The following is a 12,731-nucleotide window of genomic DNA, read 5'->3' as shown; positions in this document are numbered from 1 at the left end:
AGTGTGTAACTATCATCTAACTAGTTCAGGGTTGATAATCCATCGGGGAACTAGAACAAGCCAAAAATCAAGTTAATTCAACCATTAAAAGCATGCTACATGAATTTGGAAAGTTTTTAATATTACTCGATTATTTTTTATGGCGTGGCTCACCTATGATTCAATTAGTTTTTTTTTTGCTATGTGCTTAATAGAGGAAGCTTCTATAGGGCTCATCGTTGTATATCAGTTTATCCATGATGTCCATCCATTTTCTCATATCATTTTTAAGGTGTGAGTCCAAAAATGAAGCAAATCCAACACTCAAGTGGACTACACCAAAAGTGATTGTTGCATTTAATGTAACTCAAGCTTACTATTTGGTGTGGTCCACTTGAGCATTAGATCTACTTCGTTTCTAAGCTTATACTTTAAAATGATTTGAGAACATAGATAAACAATGTGAATAAACAGATATACCACAATAGGCACCACATGAGCTCTTGTCAAACAACTTATTACACGAGTGGGGTTTGGACACAATCCGCTTCCCTTAATAGATGGGTTTAAAAACTGTTGTAGGTTTAGGCTTGACAAAATTAAATTTTTAATAAAGCCCACTCATCAAGCCTTATTGGAAAAATTCAAAATGAGGTTGGGTCACAAACAACCTTAATAGGTTTAATACCATTCATTTACAGCATCGAGCCTCATTCATGATCAAAACAAAATCTTTTAATTGGTCGGTATATCGATTTGAAAAGGTATTACAAATATCCACTATGAGGGGTTATTTTTTAAATGTTACAAAGCAAAGGAAGGTTTTTACAATTACCTAATTTTCTTTCGGCAAATGTTGAGATAGAACTTAATGCATGACCTTTCACAATGTGTTGCTTGCATCATTTGGAGCGAAAACGAGGATGATCCGTCATGCAGTTATGCAGCCGCCCGGCACCATCGAAATCAATGGGCAGCAGATGGTCTGACACAGCACAGGGGTGTGGTCCATCTGATAAGTGGATGGGTTCGATTTTAACTTTATGGTTATTCTCACCTTCGGCACGGCTTAGCTGTTTATTGTACACAGGTCACGAGTAAGCAGGAAATATATCATCATATGGATACGTATTGTCTACCGTGTAAACTGTAATGTATGTGTTTTATCCCGTCCATCTGTTTTTTCAGCTCATTCTAGGACATTAGCCTAAAGTTGAAGCATACCCAAAGCTCAAGTAAACCACACCACATAAAATAAGGGAGATAAAGGCGTCCACGGTTAAATCCTTTCCTGTGCCCACAGTCATATTTATTTGTTATCCAACCTCTTTGTGAGGTCACACAGATATGGATGAAAGGAAAACACAATTACTATGTTGATCAAAAACTTCTATAACTCTAGAGAAGTTTTCAATGGCAGGCATTCAATTCTCCTTCTTCCTTGGGGTGTGGTTCACTTGAGCTTTGGTTATACTTAAATTTCAGTCTCATGCTCTAAAATGAGCTGGAAAAACAGGTGGACGGCATGTTGAATCATATGCGGCTTGGCTCCTGACTCTACCCTTTTTCAAAAATCTGAATTTTTAGGCATTGACACCCGTAATTGATTGAGAAATGTTCGCATACAGTGCCAAGGGATAATTTTAATATGCCTGGTATATATTTTCTAGCAACTTCTCACTTCAGTAGAACATCCTGACTGTCTAAAAGGTTGTCCATGCCATGAAGATAGTTTATAGTGAAATTTTGAAAATTTATGTGTCATGGTTCGATTTCTAATTTTAGTCACTTAAATAATATAGGCATGCCAAAATTGAATGCATGCCTCAATTCAAACCAAACAACTATAATTGGTTACGATTGAATAAGACCGGTCACATATTCAACCACTCACACGGTATGTAAAATGACCAAAGGGTAAGATTTGTCCTTTGGAAATAGGTTACACATTTAACTTATATAGAAAAAGACTTTTCAATATATATAAAATATGCACAAGAAAAATTCTTACAGCCAGTTGTAAAACACCTTTCTAAATGGAAAAATTTTCTTAGTACTTCGCATTAAATCCAGCTATGAATGTATTCGAATTATAGCTAAAGTTAACAACTAATTAATTATTGTTATGGATCATATTAAACTATAAAATGTAAAGTTAATTACACTATGAATTGTAATTGACTGATAATACTAATAAACATAAGATAACTACAAAGATAAGTTTAATTTAACTTGTTTAGTCAGTATGAGAGGAAAATTCTCACAGTCAATTATAAAACACCTTTTTAAATGGAAAACTTTTCTTGGTACTTCGCATTAAATCTAGCTATGAGTGTATATTTGAATTATAGCTAAAGTTAACAACTAATTAATTATTGTTACGGATCATATTAAACTACATAATGTAAAAGTTAATTACACTATGAAATGTAATTGACTGATAATACTAATAAACATAAGATAACTACAAAGATAAGTTTAATTTAATTTGCTTAGTCAGTATGAGAGGAATTTTCCTACCAAATTATTTTGTTATTTATAATCTTAAGTTGATCATCTATATAGTTTTCATATTACAATGGTTGTCATAGCCCTTTCAAAACCACTTGCCTTCATTGCTTTTGAACTTGTCATATGTTCAGATATCCACTTCGATCACCCCTCACTCGTATCGTTTTTTCTTAGTTGATAACGTGAATACTAATTATATTGTAGCAAAATCTACTCTGTATATTCTTAAAAATTTTCAAATACACCAAGTAAATCTCTCTTAATTGCACACAACTTTCTTTGATCAACTCTCACCAGGATTGACAGAAATAGGGATGAACACTGGTCATTATTTGGTTTGATTCGGACTAGTGGCTGCCTAATGATTTTAAGGGGCAGCCTTCTCGTTGAACGGATAAGATCTTTAAGATGTGGCCCAATTTTTGCACGGCTCGGATCTCAAGGACAAGCGACACATTGGCACGAAAGTATACTGTATTAGAGTTATATATATATATATATATATATATAACAAATGTGAGAGTGGCGTATGATCTGGATCGTTGGTCTGATTGAACTTCAAAGGATGGATCAGAGAGAAGGAAATTTCCAGATTGGATAATCATAGAACTCACCTGCGGGCCCTTGATGTATTTCTTCTATTAATTATCGACATTCTGGCCATCGATCGTAGGGTGAAGATGGTCACTAAGAAAAAGATTTTTCGGGTATGGTTTACCTCCGATGGAAAGCATCGGGATAACAGTCTGGACCGTTGACCATTTGGTTCGTTGAGTAAGAAAATAGGTGGATAATATGGGAAGCGGATTGGCTGGTGTACCACACACCAGGTACATAGCTGATGTACTAATGTCAGTAAGTTCTGTGGGTCTCATCATGAGGCATGTGTTATATCCAAACCGTCCACCCATTTGGCGGACTCGTATTAAGGCTTGAGATGAAAAATAAGATAAATCTAAAGTTCAATTGGACCACACTACAAAAGGCAGTGGGGGATTGAACATCTACCGTTAAAACCCTTCGAAGGGTCGTAGAAGTTTCGGATCAATATATTTTTTTTTTTACTTCTTCATTCATGTATTTGTGATCTTATTAATCGATTGGATGGAAAATAAACATTACGGTGAGCCCTACAAATTTTTTAATGGTGAAAATGATTATCCTATTGCTAGTTTTGGTGTGGTCCATTTGAGCTTTGTATATCATTGTTTTTTTTTTTTTTTTTTTTTTTTTCCTAATGCTCTAAAATTATTTCTAAAAATGGATAAATGTAGCTTTGATTTCCTTTGAACCGTTCGTACATCTCGGAGCACAAGGAGCGTTCGCGCTCGTCTTCTCAACACACGTATCTACACTAGCTATAGAGCTGGTGCGTGGTCCACCAGCCAATACACTTCCGATACAATGCAGATCCTTCCATGGCAAAAGGTACAACTGCACTCCATCGGGCAATGATCCAGACCGTTGGTGTGATGTGACCATCCATGAATGGATTAATCCCGGATTTCCCCCAGTAGTGACATCCGTTCTTTTGGATTAGCAGCCTGAAAATAGACGGTTTAAAACCCAGTGGATAAAATGTTCCTTCGAAAGATTTTTTTAGGTAGTTCTCGTATATGGTGGATCCTATCAACCAACGGTCTTGATCACTGTATCATGGGTCACACTTGGATGCACTCAAAACCAGAGGATACTGTCCATATCCTAAGGCAGAAATCACGTAATTCCTCGGACACAACAATAAATGATACGTCGTATTTTAATGAGGTGGAATCTATGATCCTCGACCGAAGATACACTCAGTTCGCCGGGGTTTCCGATAATAAAAGTGGGCCCCACAGCTCAATCATCCAAACCCATTGTCAATGGGCATAGGATTCGAGTAGACAGACGGTTTGGATATAACACTGGTGAGACTCGAACTTGATGACATAAACACACTAGTCCTTTTTCTAAGTGGGCCCGAAAGTTGATGCCCCATGTGCCAGAACCGCAGGGATAGTGACCATCCAAATTCGAATCCTAGGCTTACCTTTTTCTGATCCCACCATAAGATGTGTATTATATCCATATCATCCATGCGATTAGAAAAAAGTAGGCTTAGGATTCGAATTTGGATGGTCACAAACTTTACTGTTCTGGTACATGGGGCATCAACTGTCAGGTCCACTTATAGAATCTAAAAGACAAATGTGTTTATGTCATCAAGTTCCATGGTTCTACCATGAGCTATGCGTTATATCCAAGCCATCCGCTGTATTTGTAAGGTTGAGCAGGTCCTTACTCTTGCTCAGGTGGTAGAGTCTCAGGAGTTTCAACTCCCCGTCAAGCATTAGTACCCATAAGTGGTGAAATTCCACCAGCGTGAGTGTGTAGGGTATGTGTGCGTGTGTAAAAAAAAAAAAAAAGTTTGAGCAGAAAAATAAGAGAAATCCAAAAATCAAATGAACCACTTTAAAAGTGAGATATCTAAGTGTACCATTGAGGGCTTTTTTAGATTAAAGAAGCTTTGGATTAATATAATATTTGTTTTTCCTCTTCTTCCACGTTTTTATGACATTATTAATGTATTAGATGGAAAATAAATGTTATGGTGAGCCGGAATGTATTAATGGTTAAAATCATTTTATACTCTGCTATTTATGGTGTGACTCTTTTATATTATAAATAAAAATGACGTTTGCCAAATGGATGAACGGTGTGAATAGATTAAATACATTCAATTTATTGATTAGGTCATATATACTTAGATGAAGATAAAAATCAAAGATCAGCTTGATCCCAAACTTTTATGGCACAAAAGGTTTTTATTGGTCCACATTAAAGCAACACTGTTTCCTGTAACGTGGTCCACTTGAGATAGGGATATATCTCATTTTTGGGCTAATACAATAAAATTATCTAGGAAAATAGATGCACGGCATGGATGAAACACATACATCATATTGGGCCCACAGAGCACCGAGCACTACCCATTGGCTGGTGACAGGTGGATTAGCCAATCCGTTCTCGGTGCAAACTGAGTGACTCGTCCAATCGAGGTTGGTGAAATATCTAGCGATGGAGCCGGGTTCCCTCGAAATCTGTAACCATGCACGTGACGTCCATGTACGAAACGGGCGACGTTAATCCAGTGGGTCCCACCTTGCTCCTCCTGCGGCTACTCACATGGTTAAAGCACGCCGTGATTAAGAGCTGAAATGTTTTGATACTCTGGAAGCGTATGGTGGATGATACGCGGGCACTTTAAAAATGCACGCGTGGCTTACAAGGAATTCAAAGTACGCTCTACGTATTATGGGTACCTGCTTATGTGGCTCCTGAAACAAAAGTTAAGCAAGTTTGATTGTCTGACTGGAAGATTGGTGTGCGCTTATTGGACGGTTAGAAATGAAAAGCATTCAACGGTTCTAATTCGACAAACAAGTTTCTACGAATCAGAAATTAGAATTCTTCAAACAATCTGATTTCAGCACCGTGAATTTTCAACTGGAGGCTACACAAGTCAGTCGGTTTAAGTTGTGTTGATACGCAGCATGTGTATAATTTCAAAGGGATGGGAATCCTCTGTCAAATGGGAAGCAGTTGGGATAGTGACCCAACATCATAGTTAGGCTAGGCCAGCTATGATGCATGTCTTTTATCCACACCGATCATACATGCTCAGCTCATTTTGGACCCAATGAATCCAAAAAAAAGCAAAATCCAAATCTCAAGTGGACCACACTATAAAAATAATGTTCATTGAACATCCACCGTTAAAAACTTTATAGGAACCACCATAATGTTTATTTGTCATCCAAATTGTTGATAAGGTCATGCAAAATTAAGAAAAGCTAAAGCACAAAAATCAACTTGATCTAAAACTTACATGTGTCATGAAAAGTTTTCAACAGCAATCAATTCCCACCGTTTCTCATGGTGTTGTTTGGCTCATTTCAATAGGGGTATACACGAGCTGAGTTAGCTCGGTTAGCTTGACTTGAAAAAGCTTGATTCGAAGCTAATCCTGAGTTAAATTGATTTTTTGAGATCTAAAAAATTTCGAACTAAGTTCGAGCTTGCTCGAGCTTCACTCGACTTGTATCGAACCAGTTTGGTAACTCAGTTACTTTGATATTGTTGTTGCTCACCAAGTGTTTGATGAAATAACCCAACCAAATGTGGTTAGTGGTAAGAAAGGTATGTTTATGAAACAAATACCCTCTTCTTTTTTTTCATAATTTTTATGTTACTTAGAAGGTATTTATTAAAATACTTGTAAAATCATTGCTATTGTTTTACATCAAGGAAGATTATGAAGGTGCAATCCATGTGTTTGTGAAAATGTTGCACGAGTGAACTCGGCTTGACCTTAGCTCAAATTGACCTGAGCTGTTGATTGAACTGAGTCAAGCTGGCCAATAAGGCTAGAGGACTTGACATGGATCACACTATTCAAAAAAAAATATTTTTTATTGTTGAAAACTTTTTGGGAGAAATAAAAGTTTTAGATAAAGTTTATATTTACATACTCTCAAAATTCTGGTTTGTTTGACATTATTAATAGGTGGGATGTAAAATAAATATTACAGTGAGTCTTAGGAAGTTTTTAATGGTTGACATTTAAACAATATTATTTTTGTGTGATGTGGTTCATATAGGTTTGGATCCGTCTTATTTTTTTTATATCATGCCTTGCAATAAGCTAGAAAAATAGATAGACAACATAGATAAAACACGTATATCATGGTAAAGCTCATGGAGCTTCAATATTAGGGTCCATTGTAATATTTATTTTCGATCTCACCTGTTAATAAGGTCACAAGGCATAAGCTGGAATATTTGATCAGGCTGATTTCTGTACATTCATTTCATCTTAGCGGACAATTTGGATTTTGGATTAGGCTAATTTTTATATTTTCATTTCATTTCGGTGAGTTACATCTGATTAATGGATTTGATGAAAATCATCCAATCCCCATTATTTTATGCAGTGTGATCAACCTGAGTTGTGGGTCCGGCCTTAAATAAAAAAAAAACAAAACAAAAACAAAAACAGCTTCTAGAAGTGGATTCTAGTGGGCCCCACAAAGCTGCAGTGTTCCATGCACTCGGTAAAAACAGGTGTTGCAGTGGTTTCTTGTTCATTTCTGATTGCCTGCATATCAAATTTTAAACACTGCCAGAGTACCTAATAACTGCTTTTAAGAGGCCCATGGATCATGATGTACGGATGAGCCTTCCATTTGTACAAGTGGGGCCATTGTTCGGTGATCCAAGCCGTCAATATTATGGGCCCTGCTGTAAATGGTCAATAAATCACAAATGTCCCAGATGGAAAAATAATAAACCTTCCAATATGTGACTGGCAAAAAAACTGGTTACGAGAGAACAAGACGTGGCATGATGCGGTCCGTAGAGGATGAACCCCACAAAACTGGACGGTCATAACCATCAGTGACCGACTTTTTATCAATTGTCTGTGGAACACTGCTGGATTCTCTTCTCAACCGTCCATTTCTATGCCATGAATTAAAAGCTTTGAATTGTGTTATCGAGAAGATTTTGAGGATTGCTATATCAATGGTGGGTCCAACAAACTAATGCGTCTAGACCACTGATCCATGGCCCCACTCCTGTAAGTGATCTAGAGGAACAAACATGAAATCCAGACCGTCCATCATATCCACTGCCTGGTGTTCACCATGCCCAAAAATCAGTCTGGTTCAAAACTCAGATAGGCCACACCAATGGGAACAGTTGAAAAGAACACACACCATTAGTTATATGTGAGGGTCCTTCCGATCCATTCATCTGGCGCTTTATCAGGACGAAGGAACACACCAATCGTCACGCTGTTTCAAGAAACAGTTCGGCCTACCCCCTGGATTAAGAGTTTTAAGGCCCGACCACGAACTGTTCCCTATGGTTTGGCCCACCTGAGCTTTGGAGCTTCCAGATTTTTGGGATCAATGCTAAAAATCTTGATGGGCGGGATGGATCACATTTATATAAATTAGGAATCGCTCAACGAGATTTCAGATTGTTCTGGGGTGATGTAATTAGGCCAGGTGGGCCCTACATTTGTCCAAGCCTGCCTCTGAACTAGAGGTGTACAAGAGTCGAACTCAGCCGAGCTTGGCACGGCTCAATTCAGCTCAGCCACTAGCTGACCCCAGCTTAAACCGGGCTCGGCTTAGTCCTCGAGCCTGACTGGCTAGCTCGGCTAGATTTGGTCAACAGCCCGGGCCAATTTAAGCCAAGATCAAGCATTTGCAGCATTTTCATAAACACATGGCGTGCACTTTCAATTTCCTACCGTAAAACAACATCGGTTGTTTACATGTATTTCATCAAACACCTTGTAGGCAGCATCAAAATCAAGACAAAAATGTACTTGTTTTATATGCATACCTTCCTTGCCACCAGATGACACTTCGTCAAGTCATTTCATCAAATACTTGGTGAGCAACATCAATATCAAAGTAATTGAGTCACCGAACTAATTCGATCCGAGTTCGTTTTGAGTTGGGGTTCGATCCGAGTTGAGTCAAGCTCAAGCAAGCTTGAACTCAGTTTGAAATTTTTTGAGCTCAAAAAATCAACTCGACTCTGCTCGAAGTAAGTTTCAAACCGAGATGAATCAATCGAGCCTTTTAAAGTCGAGTCGAGCAAGCTAACTAAGTTAACTCCGTTCATGTAAACCCCTACTCTGAACTAAATAACTGGGCCCAAGCCCAGGCCAACATGCTAACCTTGGAGCCCGGCCAGAGACACCTACGCCCAAGCTTGGGTGGATTAGCCACTGGGTCTGATAAGTGACTTTCTAATCTGTTTGTGGGCCCTTTAGAGTTGGCCCGATCCAGGCCGGTCCAATTTTCACCCTGGTGATGGATGGTTAGAAACAAAGCTGGCAGTCACATTCAAATGAAATACCTCTAATCGGACGATCAGGATGATGTGATGATATGAATTTGCTATGTCCATGAGCCATCACGATCAGGCAGGAATGCTTGTAAAGTGGGCCGTTTTAGATGAGAGGTGTGAAGTGCTCCCGAGGTAGCGGTGTGAGTAACTCTGTGGGGCCCACCCTAATGTATGTGTCCTATCCACACGGTCCATCTGTCTTATCAGCTCATCCTAACATATGAACCTAAAATCGAAGCATATCCAATGTTCAAGCGGACCACACCACATGAAATAGTGGGAATTGAATGCCTACGGTTGAGGGGGCTACAGAGGTTTTGGATTAGGCCGAAATTTGTGTTTTTTCCTTCACCCATGTATGTGTAGCCTTATGAACAGGTTGTATGACAAATAAACATCACTGTAGGCCCTATGAAGGTTTCAACGGTGGATGTCATTATCCCCACCTTCTTTCCTGTATTGTGGTCCATTTGAGCTTTGTATATTCTTCAATTTTGGGATCATGCCCCATACGGAGCTGATAAAACGGATGGACTGCGTGGATAAGACACGCACATCACAGTGGTTCCCACATAGTTTACTTGGTACGCAATCTGCATCCCTCTTAGAGTTCCTCACACAAACAATCCAAACTACCAATCTGGAGTGTCCGTGAAATCCAAATTGCACTTGTTGCTGGGGCAGCCATGGGCTAAGAAAAATCAAACTTCTTAATAAACGTAAGTTGCTTATTTGGATTTAAGTTGCTTAAGATAAGCTACTTATTCCACAAGTAGCTTATCTTAGTTTCTACTTACTAAGAAAAATCAAAACTTCTTAATAAACTTGTTAAGAAGCACGAGCAAAATCAAACTTCTTAGTAATCACAAGTGCTGATGGAGAAATCTGGTTAACTCTCATAGAAGCTTCAGATACATACACATAGAGACAAAGGAGGGCTTGGCTGTAGCAAGAGACCCTCCAATGTATGAGTCAGGTATGAAATTTGGGTCTAACGAGAGAAGGGCTTTAAGGCTTAGGATTGTGAGTACCTTTTACCATTAGAGATGCCCCTATTTATAAGTAAGGAGAGGTGGTGGCAGAGAGGTGGTCTCCTTGTTTAGTAGGTGCATATTTTAGAGGGATTTGGATCTCGTGCGTATCACAATAATCTTCCGAGATCTTCAACAAATCCGTATTGCGTTAGGTTTCCGAGATCTTTGGCTGAATTCTCGGGTAAAGTCGATTGGAGCCAATTCGAAGCCAGTAGTCATGTCGGAATTAGTAGAGGCACATGGCGGGGGGCCGAGATGGAGAGTCTTTCCAAAGAGGGGTTCGGCCGATCTGGGTTTCCTTAGCGAATCGTTGTCCAAATTCTCTCGCCATTGAGCAAATTATTAACTTGCTGACCTACATTTAGAAGCTTTGTTAGAGGACCAAGCCCGAGCTCCTTTCCAAATTGAATTGGGGATGGGGATGGGGATGGGGCCAAGGTCTTCATCATAACAATTGTTGATTGACCTTGCGGCCTGCGTGGATGTTTAATTTGACTTTATCTAATTGGCCAATCCATTTTTACCCATAACAATAGGTAAAATCAAACTTCTTGATAAACATAAGCAAAATCAAACTTCTTAAAAAATTTGCTAATTTGGATAGTAAGTTATTCATTTCACAAGTAACTTATCTTAGTTTCTACTTATTCAGAAGAGATATATTTGGTGAACAAAATACTTATCACCTTCTCTTTTCTTTCATCTCTCTCGTTCCACTCTTCATCAACTTATAAAAAGTTAAAAAAGCTATATAAAAAAATATGAAGTGATTACGTACTTTCTAGTAAGAAAGTTAGTTATAAGTTATCATAAACCATACTTTCTTGTCTGAAATAAGTTACTTATCTATGTTAAGTAGAAAAGGTAACTTAGTTGGAATTCAAATTTTGGAGCCGAACTAACTCAGGGCCAGCTTATGTCCGAACTCAGCAATCACCCAACCAAACTTTCCTCTCATATTAATTGTACGCGTGCAACGGAAGTTCTGTACGGCCTCGATGTTGTGTGTGAAATCCCATCCATTCATCAGTTGCGCCAGAGCATGTTAGGTCGTCAGCCCAAAAATCAGGTCCATACAAAATCTCAAGTGGGCCATGCCATAGGGAGGTTTTGATGGTGGACAGCCTAATTCCCACCGTACCTTGTGGTGTGGCCACTTGAGTGTTTTTTTTTTTTTTTTTAAAAATAATTTTATAATCGAGGTGACTTTTCATTCTTTGAGAATTGTTCACAGAAAGATTAGTCAGGCCATCGATGAGAAAATAATCCCAGTCATCCACACCCACTTCTCGGAAAAAAAGACGGCCACTGAAAAAAGGTTCCTGTGGTTAGAAACTACGTGGAACCCAGAGAAATTTCCATGAGAAATCTAGTCCGTCCATCAGTTTCTCAAAATCACAATAAGATGGAAGTCCAAAAATCAGGCAGATCCAAGACTCAGGTGGGCCATTTAATAGGAAACAGTGAGGATGGAAACATGCACCATTGAAACCTTCCTAGTGCCGACCATGATGCTTATTTGCCATCCAAACCGTTCACAAGTTACAAGCATTGGAATAAACCGCAGGCACAAAAATCATCCTGATCCAAAGTTTATGTGGCCCCCACAAAGTTTCCAGTGGTGGCCATTTGATTCTTGCATTTTCGCATTGCATGGTCCACTTAACTTTTGGATCAGCCTGATTTTTGGATCCATATCTTATTGTCATATTCGGAAACTGATGGACGGATTAGATTTCTCAGGGGCATCTCTGTGGGCCCCACATAGATCCGACCACAGGAAACAATTGGCGTCCCAGTCAATGAGCCGTTGGAGTTGACTCAGTAATTCATGGGTCTACAACTAAATGAGTTGGCCTCCAAACCCAGCCAGTCCTCCAGACCCGATTAGGACCACGGTTAAAAGACTCAGTAATTCATGGGTCTACCCCCAAATGAGTTGGCCTCCAAACCCAGCAAGTCCTCCAGACCCCGGTAGGACCACGGTTAAAAGCCTCGGTAATTCCTGGGTCTACACCTAAATGAGTAAACAAAGGTGCCGCTACACACATGCCTGCCATACGTGTCGTATGTTGATAATACTCCGAAACAATCTACTTATAAGTTGTCACTAAATTCACACCAATAGAATGATCCAAACTGTATAGAGATTGGCCATCAAAATATACGGTTAAAAAACATTGATAAGTTGTTTATTTGTGATTCTTACATTTGTAGCCTATTTAACACTTGAAATTTCTTCATTTTTTGTTAAAGTATATATTTCAATAGGCTTATTACAATAATCTCATATGTACA

Source organism: Magnolia sinica, chromosome 5 (genome assembly GCF_029962835.1).
Source record: "Magnolia sinica isolate HGM2019 chromosome 5, MsV1, whole genome shotgun sequence".
Taxonomy (NCBI): Eukaryota; Viridiplantae; Streptophyta; class Magnoliopsida; order Magnoliales; family Magnoliaceae; genus Magnolia; species Magnolia sinica.
This window is presented reverse-complemented; position numbering follows the sequence as displayed.